This window comes from Mesoplodon densirostris, chromosome 2, assembly GCF_025265405.1.
Source record: "Mesoplodon densirostris isolate mMesDen1 chromosome 2, mMesDen1 primary haplotype, whole genome shotgun sequence".
Classification (NCBI taxonomy): Eukaryota; Metazoa; Chordata; class Mammalia; order Artiodactyla; family Ziphiidae; genus Mesoplodon; species Mesoplodon densirostris.
Genome location: NC_082662.1, coordinates 169,511,963 through 169,525,628, shown reverse-complemented (window position 1 = coordinate 169,525,628; position 13,666 = coordinate 169,511,963). Strand labels below are relative to the sequence as shown.

Genomic DNA, 13,666 nt, shown 5'->3' with positions numbered 1-13,666 from the left:
AATGGTGCCTAAATCAACATCTGCAGCACTAACCACTTATCATACTACTCTTTCATTTTTCTAATCACCTAAAGAACACTTTTAGTTTGCTGCTCACTTTAGTATAGTTTGTCTGTTGGGATAGCAGTAGATGTACTAGAAGTTTCAAGCAAAAATTACCTTGAAATCAAAACCTCACAAAGATACCACCAAAAAAAGTTATAGACTCATGTCACTAATTGATAAGAACATAAAAAAGCCAAATAAAATGCTGAGAAACAAAATTAAACCATAGGTAAAAAAGAACAATCTACTGCAAGACAGTAAGTTTTATTACAGGTATTGAAGGTAATTTAATATTAGCAAACATTAATAACTGTGCAAAAATTAAATTAACTCCATGTGATAATCTCTGTAAGTACCCCTGCACAAAAGTATTTGATAAAATCTAATACCAATTCCAAAATACTACCTCAAATCCCACAAAAAAAAAAAAGAGTTCAGTAATTCTCTTAAGAAATAACCTCTTTCAAGCTATCAGACAAAATAATACTTTCTAGTGAAACACCAGATACATCCAGGAATAATAACAACAAAAAGGATGTCTTCCATTATCTCTCTTATTTAATATTAGATTTTAGATATTCTAAGTAACATGTGAAATAGTTACAAAACATGAATAGTTGAAAATCATGATCCTTTCCACTTAATATAACTGTTTGCTCAGAAAATGCAAATAAACCCACTGAAAAGTGTTGGAATTGATAAAGCTGAGTAAAACAACTGCATATTAGATAATATAAATCACACAGTACTTCTAGACAGTAGAATAAGCAATAATAGTAAAAATTTTCATTGTTAATAAAAAATTTTCATTTGTTTTTAATAGATCCAACAAAAACCACCAGCAACTAATACACACACAAGTAATAACAACAGTGAATAATTTGTTTGAATTATATGAAAAAACTACAAGTCTTTACAAAAGATTTAAAGAAGACAATATAGAAAAATACCAAGTACTTGAAAGGGAAGATTGAATGTACATATGTTCAATGTTTCTTAAATTATCTTCCCTGTAAATTTAATTTAAAAAATTTAAATGTGGTAGGTAATACTGGGTGAGAGATAGAGACAAATGTTCTAGCACACAGGCAAAAATAAACTGGTAAAAATACCAAAGAAAATCCTGAAAAAGCACAAAGAGTAAAGAAGGGGAGAGGGTAATGTTCTTTTCAGATGTTAACATATACTATAAAATTTTTTTTTTAATTTTTTGCCTGCATTGGGTCTTCGTTGCTGCACGCGGGCTTTCTCTAGTTGCAGGGAGTGGGGGCTACTCTTCATTGCGGTGCGCAGGCTTCTCATTGCGGTGGCTTCTCGTTGCAGAGCACAGACTCTAGGCGCGTGGGCTTCAGTAGTTGCAGCACACAGGCTCAGTAGCTGCAGCACGCGGGCCCTAGATCACGTGGGCTTCAGTAGTTGTGGCATGTGGGCTCAGAAGTTGTGGCGCACGGGCTTAGTTGCTCCACGGCACGTGGGATCTTCCCAGACCAAGGATCAAACCCGTGTCCCCTGTATTGGCAGGCGGACTGTTTTTCTTTTATAAATTTATTTATTTTTGGCTGCCTTGGGTCTTCATTGCTGAATGCAGGCTTTCTCTAGTTGCAGCGAGCAGGGGTTACTCTTCATTGCAGTGTGCGTGCTTCTCATTGCAGTGGCTTCTCTTGTTGTGGAGCACAGGCTCTAGGCACACGGGCTTCACTAGTTGTGGCAAGTGGGCTCCGTAGTTATGGCTCATGAGCTCTAGAGTGCAGGCTCAGTAGTTGTGGTGCACAGGCTTAGTTGCTCCACGGCATGTGGGATCTTCCCGGACCAGGGATCAAACCCATGTTCCCTGCGCTGGCAGGTGGATTCTTAACCACTGTGCCACGAGGGAAGTCCCTACTATAAATCTTTAATAAAGTATCAGTGTAATAGATCTCCACCCCAAAATAATTTAATTCAATATGTGAGATACTGTCAATCACTGAGGAAAGCAGTGATTAATTAATGGAATTGAAACCACAAACTAGCAATTAAAGAAAAAAATGATTCTCACATCATACCATTTAGCAAAACAAACTCTAAATGGATTAGAACTAAATATCTTTAAACCCAATAGAAACATCCAGGAAAAAGCAGAATTACGTATTTAGCAAACTCTGAAAAAAGAAGGACAAGCCAAGCTTCGAAGCAATAGAAGAACTATTGAGGAAAATAAAAACAAATCATCTATAATTTGAAAAAGAAACAAGACCAAAATTAAAGGGCAAATGATAAATTGGTAAAACAGTTGCAGAGAAGATAAACAGTACAATTTTTACTATGCAAAGAGTTTATAAGAATTGAAAAGAAAAACATTAAGACCACAAAATTAAATGGGCAAATTACTTAAAGAGCTAATTCACAAAGAGAAAATATGATTAATAAATGATCTACTAAGAAAGCAAGAAATGCCTCTCATACTTGCAAAAATTTGTGGCATGTATCAAGTGCCTTAAAAATGATCTGACCACTTCATTTCCAGGTATCTGTTCTAAAAGAAGTACATAAAAGGGTCCATGGCAATTATTATACTGCAAAAGTGAAAAATAAATACAGTCAGCTTGGGGGGATTGGTTCCAGGTCTGTCCACCCTCCATTACCAAAATCTATGATCGCTCAAGTCCCATATATAAAATGGAGTAGTGTTTGCATATAACGTACTCTCAGATACTTTAAATCATCTACAAATGCTATGTAAAAGTTACTAGGGCATGGCAAGTTCGAATTTTGCCTTTTGGAATTTTCTCCCCCACACCACCCCAAACAATGGGCTCTCTGTATCTGCAGACGTGGAAACTGTGGATATGAAGGGCCAAGTGTATTTAACAGTAGGAAACTGGCTAAGTGGATATTCTTCTATAATCATTAAAATTATGTTTGTGACAATCACATAATAATGAAACAGAGAAAAAGCTTATATCACACTCTCAAGTGAAATATAAGGGTTAAGGGTTGAATTGTGTCCCTCCAAAATTCATATGTTGAAGCACTAAACACCAGTACCTCAGAATGTGACCATATTTAGAACTAGGGCTTTAAATACTGCATGATCTGACTTATGTGCGGAATCTACAAAAGTCAAACCCTTAGAAGCAGAGAGTAGAACAGTGGTTGTGAAGGGCTGAGGGGGTAGGGGAAATGGGGAAATGTTGGTCAAAAGGCACAAATTTCAGATATGTAGGATAAATAAACTCTAGAGATCTAATGTAAAGCAGGATAACTACAGTTAACAATACTGTACTGCATACTGGAAATTTGCTAACAGAGTGGAGCTTAAATATTCTTAGACAAAAAAAAAAAAAGGAAGGGAGGGAGAGAGGGAAGGGAGAAGGAAGGAGGTAACTGGGGTGATAGACACGTTAATTAGCTTGATTGTGGTAAACATTTCACGATGTATACATATATCTAAATATCAGGTTTTACACCTTAATACATACAATTTAAAATTGTCATTTGTACTTCAAAAAGCCTGAAAAAAAAGAAAATAGAAAATAGGGTCTTCACAGAGGTAATCAACTTAAAATGAGGTCATCAGTGTAGGCCCTAATCCAATATGACTGTATCCTTATAAATAGAAGAAATTTAGATTCAGAATCACACACACATTGAGAACATCATATGAAGATTAAAGCAGAAATCAGGGTGATACATCTACAAACCAAGGAACACTAAACACTGCCAGCAAACCATCAGAAGCCAACTCTGCAAACAACTTGATTTCAGATTTCTACTGCCATAATTGAGACAATAAATTCTTGTTTTTTAAGCCACCCAGTTTGTGGGTATTTGTAACAACTGCCCTAGCAAACTAATACAACAGGGTAAAAAAACTCCTGTGGTATATGATCACAACAATTGGAAAGTACTTTTTTTTAAAAAACAGCCATTCTCAAGTAAAGTCAATAGGGGAGAGGGGAGGTATATCTAACGGGGAGGAGAGGGCCCAGTGGAAGGAAGAACCATAGAAGGAAAGATACCCACAGGAAGTTATATCTAAATTGAGACCTGAGCGTAGAATATTGCTGGCAACATGTACAAAAGTCTAGATACTAGAGAAAACCTGATGTATGAGCAGGGAAACCCAAATAGTAAGTTAAAATCTCGAACAGCAAGGACCTCATAAGATAAAAGCTATGTTACAAAGTTTGAGCCTCTTCTGTAAAGCAAAGTGGTACCATGAAAGGATTTTAAGCACAAAACTAAAAGACTTTAAAACTACTATTCTGACTACAATATGAAGAACATTTTTTTTTTTCAACTAGGGGGAAAAAAACCCCAGGAAAAACAGACAGAACATTACATATTTATCCAGACAAGAAATGATAGCTGTATTAATGTTTAAAAAACAAAATATTAACCAAAAAAACAGCTTTACTAAGATATAATTCACATACCATACTATTGACCCATTTAAAGTGAACAATTCAGTAGTTTTCGGTATACTACATTAATTATTTTAAAGTGGTAAAACATATAGTGGTGTATAATTCTTTTTTTTTTTTTTTTTTTTTTTTTTGTGGTATGCGGGCCTCTCACCGTTGTGGCCTCTCCCGTTGCGGAGCACAGGCTCCGGACGCGCAGGCCCAGCGGCCATGGCCCACGGGCCCAGCCGCTCCGCGGCATATGGGATCCTCCCAGACCGGGGCACGAACCCGTATCCCCTGCATCGGCAGGCGGACTCTCAACCACTGCGCCACCAGGGAGGCCCTAATTCTTTTTATATATTGTGGTGGCGTATAATTCTTTTTATATATTGTTGGATTCAATTTGTTAATATTTTTTGAGGACTTTTGCACCTGTGTCTATGAGGCTTTCTACACTGGTCTGTAGCATTTTTTTCTTGTAATGGCTTTGTCTGGTTTTGGTATTAGCATAATTCTTGCATCATAGAATGAGTTAAGAAGTATTTCCTCTATTTCTATCTTCTGAAAGCAACTGTAGAGAATTGTCATGATTTCTTCCTTAAATGTCTGGTGGAATTCACCAGTGAATACATCTGGGCCTGGTGCTTTCTGTTCTGGAAGATTATTAATTATTGATTCAATTTCTTTAACAGACAGAGCCGTTTCAGATTATTTATTTCTCCTTGGTTAGTTATGGGAGCTGTGTCTTTGAAGGAATTGGTCCATTTCATCTAGGTTATCAAATTTGTAGGCAAAGAAATAATTGTTCATAGTATTCCTTTATTAGCCTTTTCATGTACATGGGTTGCATAGTGATGGCCTGTCTTTCATTTCTGATACTAGTAGTGTCCTGTCTCTCTTTTCTTTTTTTCTTTGTATTTGTGTTTTATTTTACAATCAAAGGTTTAAAGATATAGCACAGAGTACAGCAGGCAAAACACAGATTAAGCATATTCTGTGCAAAAATATTTACCACAGAAAAGAGAAGAAAAATTTTAAAAGAATTATAGTGTGAAGGTAATTATAAATATATGAAATAATATAAACTATATTGATAGGTAATTCCCCTTCTTTTCAAGTTTCCAAGGGAATTATTAAATTTATATAAGGTATTCAAACTTGTAAGTTTGAAAATCTGTTTGAAAGACATTTTTACTGGAAAAATATAAGTGACCAAATTGTCTCAAATCAACAATAAAATAAAGCACTGAGAAGCTACTATGTAATAACAAAGAATGTGTTACAAGAGAATTTTTTCAGATTTCAAGGAAGAGTTTATTTCTATGAGCACAGAGAAAAGAAAGCTTTACTCTACTTTATATAAAATTAAGATAACCCTGAAACAAAACTTGATCAAAACACCAAATAATAAAACCAGACTCATCTCAGTATATTGATATATTTAACAGCAAAAATTGTTAATAAAATGTTAACATTTGAAATCCATTGCTGTACTGAAATTCAGTTATTTATATGAGCAACTGATTCCCAGAATGTAAGAAGTTTCATACTAGAAAACTTGTTAATATGATTTCTCTCAAAAATAGATAAAGGGACCCCTTTTTTTCTTAATTAGCCTGGATAGAGGCTTATCGATTTCATTGACCTTTTTAAAGAATAAGCTTTGGTTTCAATGATTTTTCCTATTGGTTTCCTATTTTCAATTTGATGGATTTCTGCTCTAATTTTATTATTTTTCTTCTGTTTACTTTAATTTGCTCTTCTCTTTCTAGTATCCTAAGGTGGAAGCTAAGACGATTAATCTTAGATCTTTCTTCTTTTCTAATATATGCATTCAATGCCACAAGTTTCCCTCTAAGCACTGCTTTCACTGTATCTGACAAATTTTGACAATTTGTTTTCTCATTTTCATTTAGTTCAAAATATTTTAAAGTTTCTCATGAGATATTTTCTTTGGCTGATGTGTTTTTTATAAGGGTGGTGCCTTAATTCCAAGTATTTTGGAATTTTCCAGCTATCTTTTTGTTACTGACATCTAGTCTAATTCCATTGTGGTCTGAGAGCAGACAATGTATGATTCCTGTTCTTTTAAATTTGTTAGGGATTTCTTAAGGTTTGTTTTATGGCCCAGAATGTGGTCTATCTTGGTGGATGTTCCATGTAAGCTTGAGAAGAATGTGTATTCTGCTGTTGTTGGGTGAAGCAGTATATAGATGTCCTTACATCCGCTTGATTGATGATGGATGTTGAGTTCAACTATGTCCTTACTGATTTTTTTGCCTGCTGGATCTGTCCATTTCTGATAGAGGGGTGCTGAAGTTCCCAACTATGACAGTGAATTCATCTCTTTTTCACTGCACTTCTGTCGGGTTTTGCCTCATGCATTTTGATGCTATGTTGTTACACGCATACACATTAAGTATGCTACATCTTCTTGGTGAACAGCAATTCCCTTCTTTATTTCCAAAAACTTTCCTTACTCCAAATTCCACCCTGTCTGAAATTAATATAGCTACTTCCACTTTCTTTTGATTAGTGTTATCATGGTATATCTTTCTCCATCCACTTACAGGCATACCTTGGGGATACTGTGGGTTCAGTTCCAGACTACTACAAAAAGGCGAATATTGCAATAAAGTGCATCACATGAATTTTTTGATTTCCCAGTGCATATAAAAGTTGTATTCACACTATACTCTAGTTTATTAAGTGTGCAATAGCATTATGTCTAAATGTACACACCTTAATTTTAAAAATACTTTATTGCTAAAAATGCTAACCATCATCTGAGCCTTTAGCGAGTTGCAATCTTCTTGCAATAGGAACATCAAAGATCAATAATCACAGATCACCACAACAAATATAATAATGAAGAAATTTGAAATACTGTGAGAATTACCAAAATGTGACACAAACTCATGAAGTGAGCGAACGCTGTTGGAAAAATGGTGCTGACAGACTTGCTCAATGCAGGTTGCCACAAACCTTCAATTTGTAATATCTGCAAAGTACAATATAGCAAAGCACAATAAAACAAAGTATGCCTGTACTCTTAATCTAGACACTTGGCCTCTGTATCCACGGATACGGAGGGCTGACTGTACTACACCATTTTATATAAGGGAGTTGAGCGTGTGCAGATTTTGGTATCCCTGGGGTATGGAGAGGGCATGGAACCAACACCCCATGGATACTGAGGAACAACTATATGTGCCTCTATACCTAAAGTGGGCTTTTTAGACAACATATAGTTAGATATTGTTTTTTGATCCAATCTGACATAATCTGTTTTGTAATTGGTATACTTAGACCATTGACATTCTAAATGATTGTTGATGTTTTTTGATTAATATCTACTGTATTTGCTAGTGCTTTCTATTTATTGCTCCTTTCTTTGTATTTATTTCTGTCTTCCATACCTTTTCTGTCTTTTGCTGTTTTTTTTTTCCCCTTGTTTTTGGCCATGCCATGGGCATGCGGGATCTCAGTCCCTGACCAGGGATTGAACCCATGACCCCTGCATTTGAAACACAGAGTCTCAACCACAGAACTGCCAAGGAAGTCCCTGTCTTTTCTGGTTTTAATTAAGCATTTTATATGATTCAATTTTCTCCCCATTCTGAGCATATCAGTTGAACTCCTTTTTTAAGTGACCATTCTACATTTTGCAATATCCATTTATAACCAATCCAAGTCCAGTTTCAAATAACACTCTACCACTTCATGGATAGTGCAAGTACCATAAAATGAAATAATCCTAATTCCTGCTTCCTATCTCTTGTATAATTGCTGTCATTCATTTCAGTTACACATAAGCATACATAAGCATATTTATATATACATGTAATCAGACATAAGCATATATATAAGAATATATAATTGAATACATTGTTGCTATTATTGTGAACATTTCATCTATTAGATTAAGAATAAGAAAAAGGGCCTCCCTGGTGGCGCAAGTGGTTGAGAGTCCGCCTGCCGATGCAGGGGATACGGGTTCGTGCCCCGGTCTGGGAGGATCCCATATGCCGCGGAGCGGCTGGGCCCGTGAGCCATGGCCGCTGAGCCTGCACGTCCGGAGCCTGTGCTCCGCAACGGGGGAGGCCACAACAGTGAGAGGCCCGCATACCGCAAAAAAAAAAAAAAAAAAAAAAAGAATAAGAAAAATAAAAGCTTTTATTTATTTTACATTCATGTATTCCTTCTCTGATGCTCTTTCTTTCTTTATGTAGATCTGAGTTTCTGACCTATATCATTTTCCTTCTCTCTGGAGAACTTCTTTTAACATTTCTTGCATGGCAGGTTTACTGGCAACAAATTCCCTCAAATCTTTGTCTCAGGAAGTCTTTATTTCCCCTTCACTTTTGAAAGCTAATTTCTCAAAGTAAAAATTCTAGGTGGGTAGGTTTTTTTTTCTCAACACTTTAAATATTTCACTCCACTCTCTTCTTGTTTGCATGAAGAGGAAAAGTCAAATGTAATTCTTACCTTATATTTTCTACAGGTAAGGTATTTTTTTTTTTTTTTTTGCGGTATGCGGGCCTCTCACTGCTGTGGCCTCCCCCGTTGCGGAGCACAGGCTCCGGACGCGCAGGCTCCGGACGCGCAGGCTCAGCGGCATATGGGATCCTCCCAGACCGGGGCACGAACACGTATCCCCTGCATCGGCAGGCGGACTCTCAACCACTTGCGCCACCAGGGAGGCCCCAGGTAAGGTATTTTTTAACCTCTGACTGCTTTCAGGATTTTTATCTTTATCTATAATTTGAAAATGGCATGTCTATCTAGGTGTAATTTTTGGGGTATTTATCCTGTTTGGTGTTCTTGGAGCTTCCTGGATCTGTGATTTAGTGTCTGACATTAATTTGGGGGAAATTTTCAGTCATTATTGTTCCAAATGGTTCTTCTGTTCCTTTCTCTGTTCACCTTTTAGTGTTCCCATTATATGTATGGTACAACTTTTGTAAATGTTCCACAATACTTGGATATTCTTTTCTGTTTTTTCACTTTTTTCTCTTTGCTTTTCAGTTTTGGCAGTCCTATTTTGATATCCTCAAGCTCAGAGATTCTTTCTTCAGCTGTATCCAGTGTACTAATAAGCTCATAAAGGGCATTCTTCATTCTGTTACAATATTTTTCATGTCTAGCATTTCTTTTTGGTTCTTTCTTAGAATTTACATCTCTCTGCTTACATTGCCCATTTATTTTTCCATGCTCTACTTTTTCATTAAAGTCCTTAGCATATCAATCACAGTTGTTTTCAATTCCTGGCCTGATAATTTCAACATACCTGAGTCTGGTTGTGATGTTTGCTCCATTCTGTGTTTTTTACCTTTCAGTATGTCTTGTAATTTTTTGTTGATAGGTGAACATGATGTATTGGGTAAAAGGAACTGCTGTAAATAGGCTATTAGTAATGTGGTTGCAAGCTGTGGTGGGAGGGGAAGTGTTCTATAGTCCTAAGATTGGATATCAGTATATACTGTCACTGAGCCTGTGCTTCTGGACTGTGAACTTAAGACAACCTTGTCAGTTTTTCTCCCCACTTACCTGTTTTGACAGGGTGACTAGAGTGGGCTGGGGCTGAATATTTCCCTTCCCTCAAGTCAGTTAGGTCTGATAAAACCCCAGCAAGTTAGATTCTGGTTGAAGAGTTTCTCCTGAAGATAGACCTTGTTAAGAAGAACAGAATGCTCTGGCACATTCAAAATTGTTACCCCTATTGTACAAGGGGATAGTACAAGGGGATTTTTCTCTGATATTCACTGTGAAAACCTTGTAGAGCTCCAGGATGTAAAACTGTTGAAACTGTCAGGGCTCCCCAGTGACGAGGCTCCCCTGGAATTTTTATCTCTCAAACTTGTCCGCACTGAGCCTCTAGCAATTTTTCAATAACAGTTCAGTTCTCCCTACACTGGTACTGATTTCCTACAAGGGTTCCTGATCTCATAAGTTGTGATTCTCTCTATGTGCCTGTCACTCTCTCTCAGTGCCTGACCCACTGGTCGGACAGCAGTTGGTTCTGTGATAATACTTCCCTTACAGATCTAAGAAGAGTTGTTGATTTTTCAATTTGTTCAGCTTTTTATTTCTTGTTAGAACAAAGTGGTGACTTCTGAAGTTCTTATATACTGGATTGGAAACTGATAGTATTCTTTGGAGTTTTTAAGTATAGGATCCTGTGATCTGCAAATAGAGATAGTTTTACTTCTTCTTTTCCAGTTTGGATGCCTTCTATTTCCTTTTCTTATCTAATTCCTCTGGCTAGAACCACCAGCATAATGTTAAGTGCAGTGGTGAAAATGGGCATCCTTGTCTCATTCCTAAACTCAGGGAAATTTTTTTCAGTCATTCACCATTGAGTATGATGGTAGCTATGGGTTTTTCATAAATGCCTTTGATCATGTTGAGTATATTCCCTTCTATTCCTTGTTTTCTGAGAGTTTTTATCATGAAAGGATGTTGAATTTTGTAAAATGACTTATGTGGATCAATTAAGATGATCATGTGGTTCCCCCCTCCCTGTGGTTCTTTCAATGTGATGTATTACATTGATTTATTTTCTTACATTCAACCACCCTTGCATTCCTGGGATAAACCCCACTTTGCCATGGTTTATAATCCTTTTAATATGGCTTTGGATTTGGTTTGCTGGTGTTTTGTTGAGAATTCATACGTCTATATTTGTTAGGAATACTGGTCTGTAGTTTTCTTTTCTTGTGTTATTATTCATATGGCTTTGGTATTATGGCAATGCTGGTGGCCTTATGGAATGAGTTAGGAAGTGTTCCCTATTCTTGTATTCTGTGGAAGAGTTTAAGAAGAATTGGTGTTAATTCTTCCTTAAAAGTTTGGTTCAGTTCACTAGTGAAGCTATCCAGTCCTGGGCTTTTCTTTGTCAGGAGGTTTCTTATTACCAATTCAATCTCTTTGCCTGTTGTAAGTCTGTTGAGACTTTCTCTTTTGTCTTGCATTTAGGTAATTTGTGTGCTTCTCGATCTGTCCATTTCATCTAGATTATTTACTTTGTTGGCATAGAGTTGTTCATAGTATTCTCTTATAATCCTTTTGCTTTCTGATGATAAGTATTAATATCCACTTTCATTTCTGATGTTAGTTATTTGTTTCCTCCCTTCCTCTCTCTCTGTCAGTCTAGCTAAAGGTTTGTCAATTTTGTTGATCTCTCAAAGAATGAACTTTGGTTTCATTCCCCTTATTATTATTATTCTGTTCTCATTTTATTGAACACTGCTCTAATCCTTATTATTTCCTTCCATCTTCTAGCTTTATTTCCTTTGCTCTTCTTTTTCTAGTTCTGTAAGATATAAAGGTAGGTATTTTCTAATTTCCCTTGTGATTTCTTCATTGACCCACTGGTCGGTTAAGAGTGTCTTATTTCATTTCCACATATTTTTTTAACATTCCAGTTTTCCTTATGCTATTGATTTCTAGCTTCATTCCATTGTGATTGGAGTAGATACTTTGTGTGATCTCAATCTTTTTACATTTATTGAGATTTATTTTGTGGCCTAACATCTGGTCTATCCTGGAGAATGTATCAATTGCCCTTGAGAAGAATATGTATTCGGCTGTTGTTGGGTGGAGGGTTCTATATATGTATCTGCTAGTTCTAGTTGGTTATATTGTTGATCAAGACATCTATATGCTTATTTATCTTCTGTCTATATGTTCTATCCATTTTTGGAAGTGGGGTATTAAAGTTTCTAACTTTTATTCAAGAACATTTTTTCTCTTCAATTCTATTAAAGAGTATTCTTAATGAAGTAAAGATTCCTACAACCTTTTAAAGGGGCCAAAATAAGTTTCAAAATTTACATGTGTATACCTTTAAATCAAGAAATTCCACTTTTAGAAAATATCTTAAAGAAATGGTAGTATGATCATAATAATAGCTAACAGTTATTGAGCCTTTACTTTGTGCCAGGCCATGGGCTAAGCATTTTAAATGCATTAACTAATTTATTGGGTAGTTTTATTATTATCCCAAATTTTCCAAATCTGTAAATGATACAAGAGATTATGAGTGTCTGATATGTAGGTAAACACATGTGACTCAGAGTTTTCAATGAGCAGTGTTTGTTACAGAAAAAAATAAAAATCAAACTAGTGGACAGAATGGTACTAAGAATTAGAAAACCTGGGTTTAAACTGTTCTCTATCATTTAAGACTATAAAATCCTAAACTCATCTGAGTTTTGTTTTCCTCAAATGCAAATAATCTGTAAGATTTCCTCCAGTTTGAACTTTGATTCTTGTGTTTACCAAAATCACCTAAGATAGTGCTGGAAACAAAGTAGTCCCTGACTGAAAGTTATTTGAGACGGTAATGTAATGACTTCTATATACTAATCCTGCTCTAGAAGCATAGATTATTTATAGAAGAAACATCTTTATTTTGGAAAGCTAACCAAGACTGTGCAATCATGATTAATCAAAACAAAACAAATAATATACCAGTCTATGTTTTCAATAAGTCACAGTTTAGGTGGAGAGACATTTTGTGAATAAATAATTATAATAAGAGCTATTGTAAAGTTATTAACAAAATTCTAGAGCAGCAGAGAATAAGGAATATTTAGACTTCCTGAGATGACATTCAACTTCAACCTTATATTTGCTGGATGAATAAGATACTAGACTAGGCACGCAAGGAGCGTGTGGAGGTGGTGTCTGGCAGACAATGCAGAGGAATTGGGATATGCAAAGAGTAGAGTCAAGAAAAGGCAGACATCATATTCAGATTATAATCTAGTGTTATAGAAATACAATGTCAATTAATCCTAATTCTCTCACTTTGACATATATAATATTATTATTATAGCTAATAGTTACTGACCACTTATGATGTGGCAGCTTACATACATGTATATGTACTCCTTACATGAAACCAATGAGATAGGGTTTTACAAATGAGAAATTAAGGTCCAAAGAGATTAAATGTTTTGTCCAGCGTTACACAGCTGGTAACTGATGAGGCTAGGCTTTAAAACCAGATAGTCCAACTCTAGAGCTGGCACAAAGATTTCCCTTGCTAAGCACTTCTGCTGAGATGTTTAAATCCAGGCCAATTATCACCTCATCCCACTTAACAGAAGTGTCTGCAAAGCTACCTCCGAGCCTCTCCTAAGTCACTTAACAAGACAAAGGATCTGGACATCTAACCCTGCCTCCCATGAGATTACCAATATATCTTGTCAAGGTATGCAGCCCTTCAT

The 13,666-nt window shown here is 36.0% G+C and overlaps 1 protein-coding gene across 14 annotated transcripts in view; it reads right to left on the bottom strand.

Annotated features, from left to right (window-relative positions):
* The window catches only part of CDC42BPA (CDC42 binding protein kinase alpha), a 317,120-nt gene that overhangs the window by 96,018 nt on the left and 207,436 nt on the right, over positions 1-13,666 (bottom strand). The gene's annotated exons all lie outside the window — the stretch shown is intronic.